This window comes from Myodes glareolus, chromosome 11 (genome assembly GCF_982192425.1).
Source record: "Myodes glareolus chromosome 11, mMyoGla1.1, whole genome shotgun sequence".
NCBI classification, from domain to species: Eukaryota; Metazoa; Chordata; class Mammalia; order Rodentia; family Cricetidae; genus Myodes; species Myodes glareolus.
The window spans coordinates 53800863-53824308 of NC_142036.1; the positions used below are offsets into that span (position 1 = coordinate 53800863).

At 42.8% G+C, this 23446-nt stretch overlaps 1 protein-coding gene across 1 annotated transcript in view; it reads left to right on the forward strand.

The window, feature by feature from the left end:
* Nucleotides 1-23446, forward strand: part of Rtn1 (reticulon 1) — a 213988-nt gene that overhangs the window by 74762 nt on the left and 115780 nt on the right. The gene's annotated exons all lie outside the window — the stretch shown is intronic.

Consider the following 23446-nt stretch of genomic DNA (forward strand, 5'->3'; position numbering starts at 1 on the left):
GCATAAATCGTGCCCAGTGCAGCCAGGGCCCCCAAAGTCCTTCAGGGAGCAGTCATTTCACAAAGGTGGCATGCAGATTGTGCACTCTCTGCCCCTGTGGCTCCTGTGACACATCACTTTAAACAGTTATTGTTCCCAAGACAGAGTGAACACACTCCTGGGACAGGAAAGAAAAAGTTAGACCGGCAAGGAACTGATACTACTGGACACCCGTCTACAGCAGCCTCCTGAAGGGGTGTGTCTTTTCCTTCAGGAAACAACAACTAGAATTCAGAACTGAGAAAATCCAAGTATATAGTGTTGTAGAAAATCATCCTTCCATACTCTACTTAAGTCTTTTGGCTATGTTTGGCCTCTTTTTTTTTCTTTTTTGGACTCTCTATAATTTAAGAAAGAGATACAAAATTAAAAGGCTGACATCTTCCTATCCTTGCAACCATGTGCACTTCTAAGGAAAAATAAGAAAATAAAATATTTTTTTTAAAAAAAAAACCCCAAACCTAATACCTTAGAATTGGACAAAACGAATGAATGAAAGGAAAAGAACCCAAAAGAAGGCCCAAGAAACAGAGACCTACTCATTCCCACACTCTAGAATCCTACAAAAACACGAAACTGGATGCAATAATATACATGCAAAGGAACTGCTGCACACCTGTGCAGACACTGAGCATGCTGCAATAGTCTCTGTGAGGTCATAGGAGCATTGGTCATGTTGACTTTGAGGACCCAGTTTTGTTGGTGTCCTCCATTCCCCTCTGACTCTTACACTCTTTCTGCTTCTTCTTCCCTGAACCCTGAGGGGAGGGATTTGATGGAGGTATCCCATGTAGAACTGAGTGTTAAAAGGTCTCTCATTCTCTGAATTTCTGACTGTGGGTCTCTGTGGTTGTTCCCATCTGTTGCAGAAGGGAGCTCCTCTCATGATGGCTGAGCAAGGCACTGATGTAGCAGAATGTCACTAGGAGTCATTTTATTGCTACCTTTTTTTCCCTTAGGACAGTAGCATGGTGGTTTCAATAGAATGACTCCCCTAGACTCACAAGTTTGAATGCTTGACCCATAGGGAGTTGCACTATTAGGAAATGTGGCCTTGTTGGGGGAGGCGTGTCACCATGGAGACAGACTTTGAGGTCTTATATGCTCAAGCTAGACCTAGTGACACAGTCTCCTTCTGCTGCCTCCCAATCAAGATGTCAAACTTTCATGCCCTTCTCTAGCATCCTGTCTCCCTGAATGCCACCATGTTTTCTTCTATGATAATAACAGACTAAACATCTGAACTGTAAGCTAGCCCCGTTAAATGTTTTCCTTTATAAAGGTTGTTGTGGTCGTGGTTTCTCTTCACACAATAAAACCCTAACAAAGACAAGTAGTATTTGGTTTTATTCTATGTTCCAGGGATATCCAGTCTCAGATTCTAAGTCACCTAAGCAGTGTCAGTTATAGGTTTCATCCTGTGGTGTAGGCCTTAAGTCGTATCAGGTATTGGTTGGTCTTTCCTACAAGCTTTGTGCTACCATTGCCCTAGCAAATCTTGCAGGCAGGACACCACTGTAGTTCAAAGATTTTGTGACTGACTTGGTGTTTCCATTTTTCTTTTGGTAGTCTACAGAGTATCTTTCTGTACCAAAGATACTGGCACATAGGGATGAAGGCTCTAAGTAGGCACCAGCTTTATATCCCCAGGTTCCGTGAGTTGTGTAGGTGTTGTCTTCAGCAAAGGAATGATAAGGCAAAGGATGAACACGGTCTGAGGACTTGCTCTGATCTTTGTTGAGTAGAAAGCAGGCAGCTACATGATGGGAGATGGTTGTACTTCAAGAGTGTCCCCCAAAGTTCCCAAGCTGGGGGCTGAGCCTCCAATTTCATACATTGGTGGTGTTTGAAGAGGGAGCCTTTCAGAGGGAAGTTAGGGTTAGATGTAGTCATGAGGATGCTCACCTATGTTGAGATTAGTGACTTAATAGAGAGAGACCTGAACTTGTGTATCCATTCTGTCTTGCTCTGTAATGATTTGCCTGTGCTCTGAAGTGGCTAAAAGATCCTCGCTGGGTAGCGCTCTTTAGTTTTAAGCTCCTTGCCTCCAGAAAAGTGGCAGGAACAATTGATATATAAAACTCCACTGATGCCATTCTTTTCTCTGAGTTTTCTCTTTCCTTTCCTTCCCCCCCCCCCCCCCGCCGAGTCTTTTCCCCCCTTCGGGTCTCACTCTGTTCCTCCTATCTGAGCCTCCAAAGTGTTCACTCTACAGGTATGTACTACCACACCAGTTGTAGTATTCTTTCAAAGCAAAGCAAAACAGAACAAGATGAGGAACATGGCACTTGACATCAGAAAGATCAGGGTTGTCAGCACCCACCTCAGCCTGTTGATGTGACATCATCCAGATACTCTGGTGCCTTATAGGCAGACTGTAAATAGTCTCCAAGTCCTAGGGAGTCTGAGTAGTAAGTGACAATGGAGGAAAAAAGACAAGCATTTTGGGAATGTATATGATATTACTATACACTGATAAACATACCTTCCATGATGGGTCCATGTACCGGGGGTACATGGTTCTATGTGGAGAAGTGGAATCAGGGATAAGAGGCTCTACGTCCCAATCCCCTGCATCATTTCCGTTATTATTACAAGATGCGGGTGTCGCGGGGATGCAGTGAAGAGAAAATGCAGTTATTTCTGCTCCTGCCCCCATGATTGAATTACACTCGCTGCCACTGAAATGAATTCTACACAAGGCAAACTGCAGCCCTCTCAGCCCTTTATTTGTGAAAAGCAATGAGAAGAACCAAACTGAAATGGAGTTGCTTTTAAGTAGAAAAAAAATGAAAAAAAAGAAAAGAAAACGAAAACCAATTACAAAGTGGTAGTGAGGGCTGGCATCTGCCATGGACCAAGTCAGTTTCTGTAGCTTCTCCTTGCCTTTCAGTGCCCCACATTTCCAGGCGTGATGACCCCAGCTTCCCAGGATGCTTGGTGCTGTTACCTGATGCTCCCCTCTGTTGGATGGTAGTCTTCCCTCCTGTTTCTGCTCTGATACATGTGCGTATAACTCCAAGATGATTCGTTCTGTGAATATTAGCCACTTACTCTTTTGTTAATCCAAATTTCTTTGCCTTAAGGCATGTACACTCTAAGATAAAATTAGGATTTGGCACAAACCTTGTTTCTCCTAAGCATCCTTTCTGCACTTCAGGGTAGAGTTTGGCATCCCTCTCTGCCATTTGGGGTACCCATAAGATTTCATTCATGGCACTAAGCAAAGTGTCTCCTAACCGGCTGTCAGTCCAGCCTTCCACCATCTAGAGAACAAGGATCATGTCTTCCATCTATTATCCTCAGGCCCACACAGTGACTGTCATGGAGTAGTGAATGAAGGATTAAGGCCAGAATAAACAGGAGATGCCAATTAGGAAAGAGTTACCACTGATTTTTTTTTTAAGTCCTGAAGGAGCTCAAGAGTAGGAAAGGCAACTTAATGAGTCTGCTGTGCTATTGACTCATGATGCAATCCTTGCTAAATCATTTAGTGTCTGTGCCTTAATGTTCTCCCATGGTACTGCGGGGGGAGGTAAGAGGAGGAAGGAAGGCAGTGGGGAAGTCATGAGCAGTTGTGGAAGAGCATAGCAACTTACAGACAATTTAAATGCCTATGTATGGAATCAAAGTCAGTTTTCTTAAGAGGTCAGGTGGCATCTCACAATCATTGGGCTGCCTTCTTATGATGTGAAAAATATCATGAACATGACCAAAAATGTAATTTACTGGGAGTGGGATGACTTTCCTTTGAGGTTAGGCATTGTGTTCCATGCCTTACTGCTTTGAAGAAAAATCCTGGGAAACCCTGTCTCCTTGGCTGGCTCTTGCTTCTCAGTATAACACGTGCTTTACCTAAAATGTAGGTTAGGCTCCTTGGGGATCCCTCCATCCCTCACAGTGTCTCCTCTTGATCTGATTCACAACTTGAGCCCCACCCGCAGACACTTGACTAGTCCAATGGGCAACTCCACTGTTAGGATTATCAAGCACTCTGAACCCCATGGGTCCCCAGCACAGTGTCTCTTCTGTCTTCCCCAAACTCTTTCTGCCCTTCAATGAGAATCGGCTGCATCGTTGTCTTCCTAGTTGGCCATGCTAGGAACTTGGAGGTCACCCAGAGTCTTTGCTCGCTGGCAGCTTTACCACCTAATTGCTGTGAATTCTATTCATTTCTCTTCCTCTTGCAACATCTGTATCCATGCCTCCCCATCCCTATCCCTGAGGCCCTCCTTCTACTTCTCACTATTGCTCTTCTGGGACCTCTGCTGTGCCTGCTGCTCTCGCTGTTGGTCTACTTTGTAGACTGTCCATAATCTGTTCTGTCTACTGCCTTCTAGTTCCAGAGTAACTGTTTTGAAATCTAGACAGACCTTGAGTAAGCCCTTTTGGTGAGTCCCATAATGCCTGTGTTTCTTATGTGGTACGTGAGGGCCTCTGCTCTCTGACCCAGCTCACTTCCTCCCCATCTCTTTATCTCTGTTCTCACACTTTTGAGCTGTCTGCGCTATCACGGGGACCCCATTCCCCTGTCCTTCAGGCCTTTCCTTTGCAGGCTCCCTAATCACTGTTTGATGAGCTCATGATTATTATCAGGATTCACTGCCCTTCAATAGAAATGGCCGTCTTCTTCTCCACATGTCTGTTGAATGCTAAACAAACATCCTAACCTGTGAAAGAGTCGGCTCAACATATTCGTTTACCCATCTCTCCACTCGGAGGTTCCAGAAGGAACTGTGCCTTATTTATGCGCAGTTTTATTCTCATATCTTGCATAGGATAAAAGTGTATTCTATGCTCCATAAATACCGAAGGAATGTGGGATAAATGTGCTCTCAGGCTCCATCACTTTCCATGTGTTTGAATTACTTTACTCCTTGTTATGGGACAAAAACCTGACAGGAGATATTTAAGGGAGGAAGGGCTTGTTTTGGTTCATGGATGGAAGGTCCAGTCCACCACAGCTAGGAGTGGGTACATGGCAGCAGAAGTAGCTCCCAGCTGTGGAAGCAGGAACATGGGGCTGCTCACATCTGGGCACATCAGGAAGGAATGCTGGCATGCAGTTTGTATTTTCCTTCTCCACAGGAGTGCTCCACTAATGCCCTTCTTGTTAATTCGTCCAGTTAAATAGCTTAGACAAGTCATTTATCATACCGTAACATGTAGTGCCACATCTTTAAAAAACTGAGCTTTAAACAAAAAACCTAGACCATGAGACTTTCTGGAAATTAAAGAATGTTATTTGGTAGCATAAAATATCTTGGAGTAATCCTAACCAAACAAGTGGAAGACTTGTATGACAAGAACTTTAAATCTTTGAAGAAAGAAATTGAAGAAGACACCAGAAAGTGGAAAGATCTCCCATGCTCTTGGGTAGGTAGAATTAACATAGTAAAAATGGCAGTCTTACCAAAAGCAACCTAGGATTCAATGCAATTCCTATCAAAATCCCAGCAAAATCTTCACAGACCTCAAAAGAATGATACTCAACTTCATATGGAAAAACAAACAAACAAACAAACAACTCAGAATAGCCAAAACAATCCTGTACAATAAAAGAACTTCTGGAGGCACCACAATCCCTGACTTCAAACTCTACTACAGAGTTACAGTACTGAAAAGAGCCTGGTATTGGCATAAAAACAGACAGGAGGACCAATGGAACTGAATTGAAGACCCGAATGTTAATCCACACACCTTTAAACACCTGATTTTTTTACCAAGAAGCAAAAAATATCAAATGGAAAAAAGAAGGCATATTTAACAAATAGTGCTGGCATAACTGGATATTAACATGTAGAAAAATGAAAATAGACCCATATCTATCACCATGCACAAAACTCAAGTCCAAATGGATCCAAAACCTTAACATAAAGCTGGCCACACAAAACTCACAGAAGAGAAAGTGGGAAGTACACTTGAATGCATTGGCACAGGAGACCACTTCCTAATATAACCCCAGCATCACAGACACTGAGAGAAACAATCACTAAATGGGACCTCTTGAAACTGAAAAGCTTCTGTAAAGCAAAGGACATGGTCAACAAAACAAAACAACAGCCTACAGAATGGGAAAAGATCTTCACCAACCCCACATCACACAGAGGTCTGATCTCCAAAATACATAAAGAATTCAAGAAATTGGTCATCAAAAGAACAGATAATCCAATTAAAAAAAAATGGAGTACAGACCTAAACAGAGAATTCTCAACAGAGGAATCTAAAATGGCTGAAAGACACTTAGGGAAATGCTCAATATCCTTAGTCATCAGAGAAATGCAAATCAAAACAACTCTGAAATTCTATCTTACACTTGTAAGAATGACCAAGATCAAAAACAATGATGATCGCTTATGCTGGAGAGGTTGTGGGGTAAAGGGAACACTCCTGTATTATTGGTGGGAGTGAAAGCTGGTACAGCCCCTTTGGATATCAGAATGGCGATTTTTCAAAAAATTAGGAAACAACCTTCCTCAAGACCCAGAAATACCACTTTTGGGTATATATCCAAAGATGCTCAACCATGCCACAGGACATGTGCTCACTTATGTCCATAGCAGCATTGTTTGTCATAACCAGAGCCTGGAAACAACTTAAATGCCCCGCGACCGAAGAATGGATAAGGAAAATGTGGTACATTTACACAATGGAGTACTTACTACACAGCAGAAAAAAAATAATGACATTTTGAAATTTGCAGGCAAATGGATGGTGTTAGAAAACATCATATTGAGTGAGGTAACTAGACCCAGAAAGACAATTATAATATGTACTCACGCATAAGTGGTTTTTAAAACATAAAGCAAAGAAAAAAAGCCTATAATTCACAATCCCAGAGAATTTAGACAACAATGCAGACACTAAGAGAGATGTGCATGGATCTAATCTACATGGGAAGTAGAAAAAAAACAAGATCTCCTGAGTAAATTGGAAGCATGGGAACCATGAGAGAGGGTTGAAAGGTAGGGGAGAGGCAGGGAGGGGAACAGAGAAAAAAATGTAGAGTCAATAAAATCAATTTAAAAAAAAAGAAAAAATGATATTTGTGAATTCAAAACATGGCTTACGAATGCCATGGTGAGCACAACCATACATGTGATATCAGGTAGTATGCAGTCTACTTAGAGAAAGCGGAAATACTCACCAAACGATAGAATGTCAGCTGTGGTGACTTCAAAGCAGAGCCTCAAGGGGGTCAGGGAATCTTCATTAGAAACACTGGCTCGGCTGGAGAGATGACTCAGTGGTTAAGAGCACTGACTGCTCTTCCAGAGGACCCGGGGTTCAATTCCCAGCACCCACATGGCAGCTCACAACTGTCTGAAGATCCAGTTCCAAGGGATCTGACACTTCACACCAATGCACATAAAATAAAGTTAAAGAAACCATAAAAAAGAGACAATAATTACTTCCATAACCAGAAAAATTAAATTAAAAAAAAAAAGAAATACTGACTTGCTCCAAGAAGTCACACGTGCCCATATGGAGGAAGGGGAGGAAGGAAGCTCTTAGGTGAAAGGGTTTGAAGCAATAGTTTTCTCATCAGGAAACAGGGCATACAAAAGTCTATCAGACACCAACACCTCAAGACCCTCAAAGAAAGCCAGTTCCTGGGATCAGACAGCGAACAAGGGGCAGGAGGAAGCTGAAGACAAGTCGTGGCATCTGTCTGCGTGGGGAGATGCACAATGTCAACTTTCCTTGTCTTGACGGCCACCAGCTTTGATTTCCGAAGAAAGAACTGGACTAGGGGACAGGGAAAGCAATGGTGTTTTACTTGAAATAATGTGCCAATCACTTTACACATTCTCTCTCTTCCCCTAAAGAAAGACATCTGTCTAGTGCTCTGAGCCCTCCTAAAAGAGGGACAAAGGACCTGTGAACTGCAGCCCAGTTCACTCAAACTTCTTTCCTCTGAACCAAGACTTCATTTTTCCCTTGATGAGATGGCTTCAAAGGAGTGTCACCGAGTTAAAAACCAAAGGGAAGAAATACCCAGTAGTCGGTGCCAGTCACGGTAGCAACTAGACAACAAAGCCAGGGGGTGACATGAACGTCAAAGGAGATATTGCTAAAATAACGTGTCGTCATGTTGTTGCGGCTGTAACAAGTACAATGTCTCCTCATCCTGCTGACGAGTAACTCTGACTGCAAGAACAGGCAAGTTCTGTAGGGGTGTCGAGATCAGAATGAAGGACAGGTGTCCCAGATTGCCTTCTATCGCAGTGATAAACATCATGACCAATAGTAACTCATGGAGGAAAGGATTTTTTTTCAGCTTTCAGTTTTCAGTTTAAGAGTCCACAATGAGGGGAGGCAGGGACAGGAGCTGCAGTCAGGAACTTGAAGGGAGAAACTGAAGCAGAGGCCATGGAGGAGCACGGCACTGCTTACTGGTGTTCTCTCCATGGGGGCTGTTTTCTTCCACAATCCAGGACTGCTCATTATCAGTCATGAAAATGGCCCCACAGGTTTGCCCATAGCCCAAGTTGATGGTGGCGATTCTGAGACCAAGGCTCCCAGTTTTCAGATGCCTCCATCTCGTGTCGCGTTTACAAACAAAGCAACAAAAGCAAACCAGTGCTGGGTAGACAAATCCACACAGAGTCCCAAGCACTGAAGAGGAAGTGGTGAGAAGGCTTACCTTCTCCTCCAATAGCGTGAATGATCTCAGAGGCTAGTACCAACAAGAGTCCATGTGCTTCTGCAAACAGCACAGAATTCCATTCCTGGGACTCCCATGCCTAAAGACTCTATGTGATGGTGTTGACATGTCCAGTCTTCCTAGGTTGGGGGCAAGCCACCTCACGATAAACATTCACTTACTAAACATAACCTGTCAACAATGGCAGCCATACTGCCTGTGGTGTAGGGGCTATAACTCTATTGAGTTATTAACGCTGCTGAGTTAATAAACAACTTGGCCCACCTTTTCTGAGTAAGTGGAAAGGAGACTGCCGAAGGAATTCACTCCCCAGTCCTCCAGGAGGCAGAGTGGTCCTATTTTATTTATGGACCTTGTCCAAACTGAGGAAGCAAGGAAATGTTTGCGTGCAACATCCTGACATGCCCTACCATGTGGGAGGGTGGGAGGAGGTGGACAGCTAGCCATCTCCCTTGCCTCAAGGGAGGGCTTTCATTTTTTACTGTAGCAATTTACCTTTGAGATGTACATTCTAAACAATGTAGAAGTTGAATGTCATCTTTGCCCTTTTGGTAAGTAAGAAAAAAATGGTGCCTTGGTTAGCAAGAAACGTTTTCAGGGGCAGCTTCCACTCATGCAGTCTAGTTGTGGAGATGTCTGTGCACATTCGTGAGCTGCTCTTGTCTGATGTTGCCACGGCGCTCTCCTCGGTCTCAAAAGGGTGATCGTGAGCTGTGGTGACCCGATTTATCCAGCCTGATCGGTTTATTCCTAAGAGAGCATTAAAAGCGCCCATATAAAGTTCTTAGTCGATGACAATTCAGATTTCATTGTGTTACTTATTTTGATTTGAGGCCTTTAGGGAGGAAAAACAGTAACAACCAAAACAAAAGAACTGGGCAATTACAAGCTGGAGTTAATAGTGTAGAGGAAGGCCAAATGGCTTCTTTCTCAGTCATACTTTTTTGGCTTGAATTATTTTCTTAATTACTTGGACTCTGAATTTTGCCCATGTCGACACAGCTAAATCAGCAGGGCAAGAGCGGAAACTGCAGAGGTTGAAAGAAACCAGTTCTTCAGAGCCAACTATAATAATCTATGTGTTTTATACTTCATGTGTCACCTTATGTACTTTTTTTTAATTCAAAATTCATTCCACATTCTTTAAAGGGAGACACAGGCACAATTTTGTTTTGAGGTGGGGGAATCCAGCAGTTTTTAAAGTCAGCTCACTAAGAAACACACTTAAAAAATAGAAAAAAATAGATCCCTGTCTCCATTAACTCGTCTATTTCTTTGTGTTTTAACGCTCCTGTCTATGGCATCCACTGCTTATGTAAGTGGAACTTTGCCAGAGTGTGTCTGCTTACTCCCAGAGCTGGAAATGGTAGCTGTGTAGCAAGCACTGTGCAGGTTTGTCTTTATGATGCAGTCGTGTGTGTGTGGAGGGGTAGCAGTAACTCTTCATCGGCACAAAGAAGAGGAAGGAAGGCAGATCTGAACACAGCACTCAGGCCATCTGAGATCACTCCGTTCCTGCGTCCCTCAAGCCGCACTGTACTTTTCTGAAAATGAACGCCAGAGGGTGGACTGAATGTTTCTTCCCTTGTCTTGTATCCTTTTCTCCCATTTCCTCCTGGGTAAGACAGTGACTAAGGATGTTGGATGCAGGCTAGAGTGAAGAAGCCAGGAGAAAATGCCCTTAAATAAGCGAGAAGCAGCAGCGTTTGCAAAGGCGCTGTGCCTTGTCGTCTCAGTCCTCCTTGGATCTGAGACCCAGAAACAGGAGCTGGTTACTCAGGTGGACCCCTGTCTTCTAGGGAGTCTCAACTGATGGAAAAACAACATCTGCCAGTTGTTGGAAAAACGAGATTTTGTGTGACAGTGGAAGGCCTAATTATGTATTTGTCATCTGTAGACGAACGTTGCTACAGCTTTCAGATGAAGCCTCTCTTTCATGTGCTGGTTGATTATCAGACACTAGCTCTTAAAAGTAGAGGGCACACAACAGACAGGCAACACTTTTGCTCTTAGCCGTGGAGCCGTAACCAGGGACTATATGACATGAGACCATCTTTAGCTTTTGCCTTTAGTAGTCTTGATAAGATAGTGTTTTCACAACAAAAGAAATAGATGGGAAGTTGCTTTTCTCTGCAGCCAACTAGAGATGGCCATAGTTCAGAGTTAATAAGAGTACTCTGGTCATGTCTCAGAGATTTGGATGCTTATATGGGTGGCTTCTTTAAACAAAACACTCGAGGAACTGATAATACAGCCAAGGGCTGATTTATAGATGATTTTAAGGGAAAGAATGGTATCCTTAGGTAAAAATTTTGCCATCGTATTTATTAATTTACAGTAAATCCCCTAAAGTCCTTGGCTCTGCTGTTTTGTAGCCATGTTACTCACTTGACAGATGCTGTATAAAATGGGCAAATCTCGTGTCTTGTCTAAAGAAACGCTATAGAAAAGCGCTCCACGGACAGCTTGGGCCGTTCTGTTCACCTTGTGTTCACACAGAAGTCCAGGAGCATAGCTTCCAGGTCTCGTGAGTGTTACGTCATTGTCTTCTTTGGGAACTTCAATTTTTCCACCTCTAAAATGGCAAAGCAGGGTCCTTTGTTGACTGAGAAGGTTGTTAATGTGTTCTCACCAGTCTGAGATCCGGAGATGCTAAATAACACCATCTACTTTTCTTCTATCTCCCTGTCACTCTCAATCCCTCAATGAGTCACCAAGCACATTAAAGGCAGTTGAATGTTTATGAGGATAAGCTGATCAATGGAATTGGCAAGCAGTATGTAAAATAACTAAAGGGTCAAAATTCCAGAGAGATGACATAACTCATTCACATTTAAAAACAGCCCAGGATCTTCCTTCCAAAAAAAATTGACTCACACAGTTAATCTTTTGTCAGTGAGCTGCACAGCCTAAACCCAACAGATTTTTTCTGCTGTGCTGTAGACAAAACACCAGTTGATGGAGGAACAATTTTATTTCTCGCCCGTGCGTACTTTCAGCCTCTAGCTATAAAAAGTAATTTCGGGGCTATTGTTTTCAAATGTTCAATTTGTTCAGCCTTTATGAATTCTTTTAGTGGTCATATCCTCACAAGTAATTATAAAATGCAGTAGCAATAAATATTTAATAGTGTGGTAGAGTCTAAAATGAAGCGGTGTGTTGGTAACGGACATGGAGAGGTTGTTTCTAATGCTGTGACTAATTGCCTCATAATTTTCAAAAGCACAGCCTAAAATGCCGTGGATCTGCACATGGGTGCTTCTTCTGGGAATGTCTTGTCATATCCAGGAGAAGCATAGCTGGAATTATCTATAAACCTTTTATTTACCGATACGGGTAACTGAACATGGAACACTTTAGCACAGACTTCACCATATGGGGGATGCTGCTCCCTGCCATGGAAATTTATGGGGGGTATATTTGCAGCGAAGATGATCTTCATGCCCTCCAGCAGCTGCTTGGTATTTTATTATGAAGTATTTTTTCAGCTGAAGACTCTGTCTTCTGCTGCTCCCGCACCTCGCACACTGCCATGTGGATGCGGAACGTGGGTGTTTAATAAATACTACTTGATGATAAGACTTAATTTAGGCATGACATTTTCTCAATGCGTATGATTCACATATCTCAAGTGGTGCTCAAAGATGCATTTGGGTTTTGGTTTTGTAGAAGGTAAGGAGCCAGCTTGGCACCTTACAAAGCAATGTGAATTCCTTCCACAAAGTTCAGACACGGGTTTGTCAGAAACTCTGGCTTATTTTTAAACTGTTCACAGCCTCAGGTGGCTCCCTGCTCTTACCCAAGCACTTTGTAAGTATGGGACCAGAGTGTCAGCTGTGGGATGAGGATCTGTGTAGGTCATCACACCTCCGGCACAGCCATTAGGGAGGTAATTAAAAGTACACGTCAGGCTGATGATGGATAATAGCTAGGAAAGAAAGTTCGATTGCTACATACATAATTGGAAATACATACATAGTTGAAAATCCACTCAAAGTTGGAAAATTCTCAAGGAAATGAACCTGGCTGGAAAATATAATTTCCTTTGTAAATACTACATTGAATGCATTGCTCTGATCAATATTAATTTCAACGAGCTCCTGAGTTACAAAAGCAAGCTACACAGAGATACATATTCACACAAGAGCTTATCATATATTAAGGTTCTCTATGATATGTGCAAATTCTGAACCATGGAAACAGGAGAGATCAAGAATATTGAATTAGCCTATTGCAAATAAGATAACTTTCCAAAGCCTAAACTTCTAAAATGAATTCGTTCATAAATCTTGTACATTGAATTGTTATTTGGGGAGGAAGGGTTCCTTCATGTAATGTCAAATACTTTGGCCAAACCTTTTAAGACACCGAATTTCCTGTGGCTTTGCTGAAACCTGACTCTCTGCCTGGGGAAGGCGGGACTTTTCTCTGCTGGGGCATTCTAGGCACACATTGAAGTCCCAGCTCTTGGAAACCACTCCACAATCAGACACTCCCTCTCTGCCTCTTGTTCCCACAGAGCTCTCTCCATCCTGCGCCTCCCTTCATTGCCTTTCACAGCAGCTGGCACCAGTGAGCTGCACATGCTTGGAGGCCAGAGGACTGCCTGACGGCTTTAGTCACCGTGGATGTAGTCACAGATGGATTCTCGGTGACCTTGTAAGGAATCTAAGCAGCTTTGTCCCCCGAATCACCTGAGAAATACCTGTGCTGGTTTGGATGCTGTCGAGGAATTGTAGATGTTTGCATAATGAAAGGAACAAGAAAAGTGACCCTCACACCTTTATTCTGTACCCTGCTAATGCTGAGCAAAAATCGTTCAGGCGTCTTACAAGAATGTGTGTCAGTACTGTAACAACTTTCTGTTGGTCCATTGTCTCATGGGGGGTCCTGCAAGGGGTAGGCGGTGCCTCTCAGAGAATTCCAGCAGGTTTTTTTTTTTTTTTAATAAACTCTGTGTTTTCAGAGGCCAAGCAATACATTGCTGAGGTTAGCATCCATTAAAAAAAAAAAAGTCTTTCATTTTTAACAAGGCTTGGAAGTGGATTTCTTCATATTCATCTTCCTATTATACAGCCAGTGTTTTAGAGCCTCAGAAATGCTTGCTGTGCATCAATCTTGGCTTCATCCAGACAGCACAGCAAAAAGCATCTTCTCAATGCGCATCTGCTGATAGTGTTTTGGGAAACACTCTAAAAGATTGCAGGGCGCAGTGGGCGTGGCCTCGCATTAAAAGACTTTCTGGCTGGTGCTGTTTTCATTTAACGTTCATCAATACCCAAGAGAGGGGACTTTCTTTCTTTTACTAATAAAAGTGTGGGGAGGGGATTCAAGTCATATAAGAGGATGTAGTTATACATACAATAATTGGGAGCAAGTGTTTTAAAAACCCAATGGCTCTCGAATTCTTATTTAGCTGCTTACAGGGTGATTAACTCATTCCCATGTACCCACAAACTCCCACTTTTAACTCAGAAAATCCCACATCCTGGGAATTCCTTCATCACATGCAGTCCCTCACTCAGGTCGCTTTCTGGCTCACACAGGTGTCACAGAACATAGATGGATTATTGTATGCAGGGCTATTGAAAGAGTTCTTGACACACAGAAAAACAAAGCTAGTAACACCAAAACTATTATTGGATAATATTTTTTAAATGTCTGTGCACGTGCGTGTTCATGTGTATATGTATGCGTAGGAATGTGTGGACAACCACGTGGACAATCTAGGTGTCATCTTCAGGAATACTGTCTCTTCTTTAAAGCAGGATCTCTCTCTGGCTCAGAGCTCACCACCTAGACCAGCAATTCACAATGGTTCTCGTGCCTCCCCACTTCCAGCCGGGGATTTGCAAGGACACACCACCACACTTGGCTTGTTTGAAAGAGACTATCCCCTATAGGCTCATCCTCTTGACCTAAAGTTGGCGGTGGTTTAGGAGGAAGTACGTCCCTGAAGGAGGGTGTTGAGGGCTTTAAAACTCACACCATTCCAGTTTGCTCTCTCTGCTTCATGGTCATGGTTCAGCCATGAGCTCGCAGCCTTACCTGCCATTGCCGTCATGATTCTCTGCCATAATGGATTCTCATCCCATTGGAAATGCAAACCCAAACAAATGTTTTCTTCTACAAGTTGCCTTGATCATCGTGTTATATCCCAGCAACAGAACAGTCACTAATATGTCTGGAACCAGGCAGAGGTTGTCCTCATGCTTGTGAGGCAAACACTTTGAGGTTGTGAGGACTGAGTCCTCTATCTCCAGGCCATAACTTTTTTTTTTTAACAGCAAGACACATAGAATGAAATAAAAAAAAATGGAGCCACAGTTTTCTTAAAGCTCTCCTAGTTAGTGCACAGCTAAAACCCCCTCTTTCTGCCCCTAAATCACTGATGGGGGACAAGGTAGGTAGCAACGGACTCAGGCTAGCTCTCTCACAGCTCTGGGGTAGCAAGAAACAAAATCCAAAGCTATGACACGGCCAACATAGTAGGAATAAAGGACCCTTCTGTTACCTTTGGTCACTGGGTCCAAGGGAGGGCAGGACAAAGGGTCTAAATCTTGATTTCAGTCACAAGATCATTACCATATTTGGAGGAAATGATCTTAAAATACACAACTACTATTGGGCCCTGTCACTATATTTCCAAAGAAAAGCCTATAGTAAGACAAAGTCATCCATCCAGGGGAGACATTTTTAAAATATTGACCAAAGCATCCTTTGTCAACGCAGTCATTCAATCAAATATTCTGTGCTGTTGTTGAAAGCTAAGCGCTGTGATTCCTAGCACCGTATGACTATTACATAGACTACTAACTGCTCAGTAGGGATTGGCCCTGGTTGATAGATTGATGCTAGTAGCTTTTCACTGTCACGGGGAGAGGTGAAGTGTCCCATGAATGGGGGTACCCAGGTATTTCATGCAGTTGTCTATATTACACCCCATTCCATAGTAAGGGTCAGAATAAACCCATCAAAACACACAGAATAGAACTAAATTACCACTGGGAAGTCAAAACGTTGCTGTGAGGTGTGCATTGCCATACCTATCCCTTAGGTCTGATTGGGGTTTAGCTTTTGAGAAAGGGCCGCTAAGTAGCCCTGGCTGGACTGTACATGTTACGGAGATGAGATCAAGCCAGCTTTGGACTCTCAGAGTTCAAGTACTTGGATTAAAGACACACATATACCTAGCCTCTGGGTTTCATCTTAAATGTTACCTCCTTAGAGAAGAACTGACATCTTTATTTTATTTTTTAGATTTATTTATTTTATGTTATGTGTGTTACCTGCACGTATGTGTGTGAATATGTGTTGTATGTAGCTGGTGACCATGGGGAGAGGTCACAAGAGGGTGTCAGATCCCCCCCATAACTGGAGTTACAGGGTTTATGAGAAAGCATATGAGTAGTGGGACCCAAACCCTGCTCCTCTGTAGATCAACAGGTGCTCACTGTCTCACCAGCCCCAAGGACTTTTTATCTGATGTAACCCACCCTCCTGACTGATAATCTCTCAGTCCTTCCCTCATCTCCTGGCTTGCTTCCTTCAGCACACTTATTATAATTTATTATTATTATTATTTCTTAAGTGCCTTAGAATATTGACTAAATCAGTCCAGAGATGAGTTGTGTGTGTGTGTGTCTGTGTGTGTGTAGCACACATACATGCTTGTGTATATGTATGTTGCCTGAGTTTTTCCAGGGCTCTGTTTTCTTTCTGCCTGGTTGCTCATCACCGCATGAGGTACCTTCTTTAACTGCGCTGTCAGAATTAGCTCAGCAGGACCATAGTCGCAGTCTAGCAGTTAGACTCTAGCTGCTGAGTAATACCGCCACTTTCTTCCTTAATGACTTGATTCGAAAGCAATGCGCTCCACTGCTGTGCACCTCTGTCAATGCGCTCCACTGCTGTGCACCTCTGTCATGTGTACACACGGGGGAAAGTTGAGGCAGTTCTAGTTTCTCTTCTGTCACTGTGGTAAAACACCCTGAGGAAAAGCAGCTCAGAGGAGAGAGGGGTCTATTCCATCTCATAATTGCAGGTTAAAGTCCATCATTGCAGGGCATCAAGGGAGGAGCTTCAGAAGTTAGATACATCATATCCACAAGTCGAAAGCAGAGAGAAATGAATGCACACCTGCTCACGGGCTTGTTTGCTTGTGCTGAGGTCAGTGTCTCACTCTCATACAGTTCAGGGCCCCCTCCTTCTGGAATGATGCTGGCTCTTCCTGCATCAATTAGCTTAATTATGACAATCACCCCCTCCCACCCACACACACAGGACAACCCAATCCAGATAACCCTTTATGGAGTCTTCCCAGCTGAATCTAGGTTGTGTCCAATTGACAACTTCTCTCCAGGAAGCATTTAATTTAACAATAAGTCTGTGTTGATGAGCAGAACATTTGAACTAATGGTTAACAGAACCAAAAAAAAAAATACTGAAGTGGAATTGATTTTTGTTTGTGACCTAATCTGTCTATTTCATTGACCAGGACAACATGTCATCATTAGGAGTCATGAGCAGAGGGGTCCCAAGCCAGATATAGGAGATATATATGACCGAAATTTTTAAGAAAATTTTAAAGAAAAACTCATGAGAATGTAAGGTTTGTGTTTTTTTAATTACTGACATAGTAATATGTCAATCACTGGTTCCTTTCCAGAACATGCTTGGTTTTGGTTTTCTCCTTCTGTTTCATGAAATTTTTACAGGATAAAGAGCAGTAATAGTCTTTCCTTAATATTACTCATAGTTTTAACCAGGTCATTGGAATCCTTCACAAACTAGCTTGTCTATAACTTTCAGTTTGCCCTAAGACACGAGAGATCCACTTTAGACTTCCCGGAAGGGACAGCTGTGAGTTTGGTACCCAGCTGAGATGTAAAGTCCTGAAGTTCAGATGGTCGCCTGAAGGCCTTTGCTGAGCAAGCATCCGTCTCTGCCCTTGGGAATTTGCCATCTACCCATACGATACAGAAACCCTCTACAACCTCCAAGGCTGAGCTCAAGCTGGATGTGGTGATGCCTAACTGTAATTTTACCATTCCAGAAGCGGAGGCAGGAGGCTTGAGAGCTGGAGGCTAACCTGGGCTCGGTAAGAAGCTCTGCCTCAAAAACCAAAGCAGCAGCAACAAAAAAGAGCGCAGTTCTCCTCAGTTCTTTCAAGCTTTCCCACCCAGGCACCCCCACTGTAAAAGGACTGCTGTTCTTTCTCCAGGGGAGAATCCTCGACCTGGAGCCCAGCTCCAGTCTGTATTGAAAAGCGAGTCCTGGTGGGCACTCAGCCCACTCAGTGCTGGTTCGCTGTATCTACTTACTTGAACTGCTTACTGTTTTGCTCCATCCCTGCATTGTTGAATCCTAATTTATGCTGTTTTATTTTTCTTAACATATAAATTTAACCCAAAGAGGAGGTATATTGCTAAGCCATATAGAGTAGGAGAGTAGAAAGTCAGATAGTCTTTCTCAATGTCACATAGAAGTTACACACTAAAGATGCTCATTGTAACATTATTTATCACAGAAAACAACTCGTGTCAACATTATGAATGTCCAATAAAGAGAGATACTTCAATAAATTTAAAAAATCCTTTTCATGAGGTAGTGACTTCTGAACATGTAAAGTGATTTCTATATTGAAAATAGAAATTTGACTTAATTATAATATGTATAGATAAATAATAATGTAATTATAACTCTGGATAGCACAGGGGACGTCAAGTGAAATTTATATTCAATGATCCCCTTCATATAGAAAAATATAAGATGTCTTTAATTACCTAGATAATATATTTGGTATTTCTGAGGAATTTAGGTAGAGATGGGACCTTCACTTTTTGACTTGCGTATTTCCATTTAAAAAATAAATAGCGAGGGGCTGGGTAATGACTCTAGACAAAGTGACTGCCATGCATGTATGAAGACCCAAGTCAGAATCCTCAGAACACACGAATCCAGGTGCAGTGACAGTCACCTGCCATCTGATGCTCCCATGGCAAGATGGGAGGCTGACTGATGAGAATGACTCCTTGAACACCCAGGAGCCAGCTAGCCTGGCTGTGCACTGTGGCTAACAGCAAAGAGATCCTGTCTCAAACACGGTAACAGGCGAGGACTGGCCACCAAGGTTGAACACTGACTCCACACAGACATGGTGGCACACAATACACAAAAGAAAAAATATCTATCATGTAAAAAAAAAGTTTAAAGCCCACAAATTTATTTGACATGAGCCTCAATCCTTAATCATCCAATTAAGGTGACTTATTTTTGGACTAATAATTTGCACCATCTTTCTGCTCTAAAGCAGTCATGGGGTCCCTGACCTATATTGCCTTTCTAATACCAGCCCATGCTCCTTGCTTTTGCTCTTGACCACAGTTCCCATCACTTCCCAGCCCTCCTGCTGAAGTGTGATTCCTCCCTGCACACCCCTTCATCCTTATCTCTGTCTTCACTATTGGTTCTGCTCCTCAAATAGTTGTCATTGTTTCCCTCTACTTTTCAGAATCATCCTTTGTGATATTCAGTAGAAATCTCACTTCCATCACAAGAGCAACCCTCATCCCATTCCATCACAAGGGCAACCCTCATCCCATTCCATTATAAGAACAACTCTATTCCATCAGACCCTCAAAACACATTGTATTTTTATTGACTGTGAAGAAGCTCACACTAGAAGGTGGTATTTTAATTACTTCTTTAAAATGTGTAACTGATGGAAATAGGAATCTTGTATCATTGTGAGAAAGGAAGTTTGTTTTGTGATGTGCTTTTAACTCACAGCCCTAGTCTTCATGAGGATAAAAGGAAGCAGGAGGGTCTCCCGAGAACTGAGAACCACTTAGATCGATGGTGCTGAACTCTGGCACATCAGTGGCTGAGTTATTGTACTGTCATAGACGCACAGGTTACCTTGGCCTGTACCAGATAGCTCAGAAGAGTAGAATGAAAGATGTTCTTGGTAGAGGGCTTGAATCTTTCTTGTCCCTTTCTTTAATTAGTATAGCTTCATCTAGACTAGAGTTGGTTTTCTACACATGTAATAGAATAAATTATATGTGTATATACTATATGATGTATGTTTACAGTGTTATAATTTTAAAATTATATATAGCTTTATTTATATAAATGAATTTATGATTTATATAGCTATCAATTTATATACTATATTATTTATATGTAACTATAAAATAAATTTATCTATAATTTACCAAATTATACATATCATGTATTATATATATTCATTTTAAAGTGTTGTTATGGAACCCAGAGCCTTGTATGTGTTAGGCAAACACTTGGCCACTAAGTGCATCCCCATCCTAACCCTACTTTTGCTTTGAGTGTGTGTGTGTTCCTAAGAGAAAAAGGTTTGCCTCTGAAACAAGAGGTATGTATCCTGAGTTCCAGGTTTATGCAAATTTGTCCCAAGATGTCATTCACCCATTTCTATTTTTATAACCTGCGTTCCAACACGAGGTTATGTTTGAAACGAGGAATGCTCAAAGCCCCAAATTAATATTTCAGGCACCTCATGCCTAGCAGGGTGCGTGAGCTCGAGTCTGAAAACCGGAGGAAGAAGGCATTTGCTGTACCAGGGCAGCGTGGCAGAGCTGAGGATAATTGCATTTAAAAATAAGAGCAGTCTTCTTGCAGAGGTATCTTAAAAAGGTGTTCAACCTATGTAAATGTACTCTTGGGCAAGCATACATCCTGCCATATACGTCCTTGTTAGAATAACAGCCGTCTTCTTAGAATAACAGACAATGGACATTGATTGACAGAGACCGATTCCTGCTACTCTACTGACATCATTAGTTGGGATATGAGTCTAAATCTCGGGCCACTTAGCTTTGTTTACGAAGCCTATCACCACCCATGATCTTCTCTCCTTCAGCGCCCTCAGCAATCTCAAGAGCAGCGTTGCTAGCATCAGCCCTGGGCTCATGTGGCCTAGAGCCTTGAGTTCTGGTTCTGCACATCGGTCGACGTTCACAAAGCAGGTTCTGTAACAGTTCCAAGCTCCACTTGTTTTGCGAATGGAACAGACCTGACTTTTCCAGGATGCATCCTCCTGGCATGGTGGCACAGCCTGTAATCTTTGCAGATTGTCAGGGTTGGGATGAGACAATCCATTCAAGTGTTTCATTTAACACATCGTAAGCTTAGGGTTATTGTACTCTTCTATTACCTGTGAGCAACTGGGCTTTCCTGAGGACTGAATGACTCACTGAAGTTCGGTAATTTGACAAGGACCGGTCTCCCACCAAATCTTCTGTCACAACCCACAGCACGTAGCTGCACCTCTCACTATGTCCTGTCACATCAGACTGCATGTCCGGCTTGTCACAGTAGTGTGTTTTAAATTCAAATAGGAATGCATCACGTTTCCTCTTCCCATTCCTTCAACCTCTCCCATCTACCCTCCTTCAAACCCCTCCAATGTTCCACTTCCAAGTTGATAGTGTGTGTGTGTGTGTGTGTGGTGTGTGTGTGTGGTGTGCACAAATCTATAAAAAAAATACAACCTGCTGGATCTGCTATTATTGTTTGTGCCTGGTTCCACTGTGCATTGGACAACCAATAACAGGGGGGTTCATCCCTTGGAGAGGCTAATTCTCCTTCCGTCAGTCATTCGTTGCTTGTGAATTGTTTTATCTACGAGTGGGGCCCTGTGAAAATCTCCCTGCTAGTCTGATCCTGTTTATGAAGCCCTTTCTAGAAGAGACTTTCACAGTAGACTTCCTGGTATTCTGGCTCTTGCAGTCTTTTTGTCCCCTCTTCTGCCATGTTCCTGAGCCATGGATGCAAGAGCTGTGATGTAGGTGTGTCCACTGAGGCTAACCTCCCCCATGATCTGTTGATCTGTTTTGTGTCCAGTTGTGGTTTCTGCGATGGTCTCCTTTTGCTGTGAAGAGAGGCTTCTCTGATGAGGTGTGGTGGGTACACTTAGCTGTGGTCTAATGGTAGGAATTAGAATGTAGCAAGAAATTGAGCTGGGCTGGCAAAAGAAGGATAGTGGATTCTTTTCTAAGATCCATTATCTCACTAGCCTGGGAAGCTGGGTAGGTCGCCAGTAACAGGCATGATTCACCTACTGTTGAATCTTAAGTCCATTGAGATGGTTGTTAATAGCTCTTTATGGTAGAGAGAACTTAGTACTTACTCTACATCAAAAACACAGAGAGCAGGATGCATCTGTGATAGCAGGCAAATTAGAAGGCAGTAGAATGGTTGCGTAACTCTGAACACATAAAACTGCTGAACTGTGTGCTGTGAATGAGTGGGCATGTGCTGCGAACATTGTATTACACCATGATGCTTTTAAAAAATCAACTGAAGATCTATGGAGAGTTTCAGGGAATTTTTTAAGAGTTAAATAAATCATATATATTGACTTCAACCACCACCTCCAAAATGATCGTCTTCCATAGAAAGTCACAGGATCACATTTCCATGTTGAGACAGCAGGCAAAAAAGAATGAACAAACAGAAGCCCTAAAATAAACAAATGCCTTGCCCATCCAGACCCAGGACCTCTTTCCCAGTCTTCTGTTTTTTGTTTTTTTTTTTTCTTTTGGTTTTTTGAGACAGGGTTTCTCTGTAGCTTTTGGAGCCTGTCCTGGAACTAGCTTTTGTAGACCAGGCTGACTTCGAACTCACAGTGATCCGCCTGCCTCTGCCTCCCGAGTGGGATTAGAGGCGTGTGCCACCACTGCCTGGCAAGCCTTCTGCTTCTTAAAACATTGCTGAGAACCCTGAGACATACAGCGTGGTCTGACTGTAAGTCGGGTGTTTCCTCAGACAGAATTATTGTTTGCTCAATTGAAAACTCCTCAGCAAAGCAAACCCTGGCACTTGGTGGAAATAAAGAGAGATCTTTCAAGTCAGTTTTTATTAAACATGAATTCTCCAATTCCCAGAGCTAAACCTATGATTCTAACAGCTAAGCTTTAAATAAAGCCGTGCGCTGTGGGATAAAGAATAGATGCTCATGCTTAAACTACAGGGAATGTTGTCTTAGGATCTCAGGCAGGCTTGGTAAAAATCCTTGTCCCAAAGGTGCAGCTGGCAAAGCAAGGGCGTTCCTGGTTTTCTCAGCACCTACTTGTCAGGTTAAAATACAAGATACTTAATTCCAGGGGAATGTTGTCCAGATGACATAAAGGCTCCGGGGCTTCTCTGGCGGACCCATCCTTCACAGAGGGCTCTGCTAACATTGGCAGCACAGCATCCTTAGTCCCAGCCTGCTGACTGGGGAGCACCTGGGAAAGATGAGTGGCGTCTTCAGGCCTCTGCCTGACCCCCATCCCCGAGAAGGCCACACACATCCATCACCTGGCAGCCTAAGAAGCTGAGTCTGGGGAATGCATCTGTGCTCATTCCAAACACACGTTCTGACCCTGTGTCCACTGTAAGTTTTACCTTCTCTGTCCACCATCATTACTGTTTGTTAGTTTGTGCCTGTTCAGAGTGGTTCCATTCAAGCATTTCTTGGTGTTTTTGGTTGTTTGTTTTTGTAACTTTGGGGAGAGAGGTAAAGCAAATGCTTCTCCAATACACCCCTAGTTTTTGTGATTAAAAAAAAACCCTTTGTTATCATCAGTCTTTCTTTGATAGCGTTCTCCACGTCTCTTTTTCAGAACAGTAAGATAGGGCTGTATAGAGTTACCATATCATCATAAGCCACAGACCCACATCTCAGCTCCCATGGGTAAAATGGACTCTGTCCAC